A 772-nucleotide genomic window follows, 5' to 3' on the forward strand; every position below is an offset into this window, starting at 1 on the left:
CGTCTCCTCGGTGGCCCGGGCCTCGCTCTACGACATGCAGCGCTTCGGGCGGGACCCGTACGCGGACCGGGCGCGCTATTCCGCCTTCTGAGCCGGAGGTGAGCGTGTTGGCGGCACTCGGTGCCGCGGGGGGGCCCCGCTGCCAGTGGTCCCGGTCGCGCCAGTTGAGCTCGAGGCGGGTGACGGGTTGCGGTGACGCAGATGGGCCCCCGTGACGCAGACGGGCCGTGCCGGGGTCCCGCGGGCGTTAAAGCCCGGCCGTGCCGAGGAGGTGCCGCGGTGAGCGGGGTCGGTGCTGTTGGTCGCTCTCGCGGCCGTAACTCACGTTCCCAGCGGGCCAGGAGACGTTCTGGCACAGTCCCCGCAGGGTGGGGGGTTCCTGCAGAGCCCCCGGGCCGTGGCTGCCACGATCACCCCCCGGGGTAACTCCAGGCTGGAAGGGCTCCGCCCCGGTCCCGGTGAGGGTCCCGGTGGCCGCTGGGAGCCCCCGCTGCTGCTCCACGTCAGGACTCTGGTTGCTCCCAGGAAAGCCGCAGCTCCCCGGGGTGCCGGGGCTCGGCACGGTCTCGGGGGGCACCTGCGCCAACTGCTCTTTTCTCTTTCAGGTAAGATTTGTGCGGCTGGACGTCGGGGTCCCGTCGCACGCCGATCGGTCTCGGGCCGCGCCGGGTCCCAGCGCCGCCGCGTGCCGCTCCCCAGCCGGTTCCCTACGGACGCGCGGCTCGGCCCGGGCAGGATTAGCTCAGCCCTTCCCCCTGCCCAGCTTCCCCCG

The sequence above is a fragment of the Corapipo altera genome, unplaced genomic scaffold (assembly GCF_003945725.1).
Source record: "Corapipo altera isolate COAL_440 unplaced genomic scaffold, ASM394572v1 59303, whole genome shotgun sequence".
NCBI classification, from domain to species: domain Eukaryota; kingdom Metazoa; phylum Chordata; class Aves; order Passeriformes; family Pipridae; genus Corapipo; species Corapipo altera.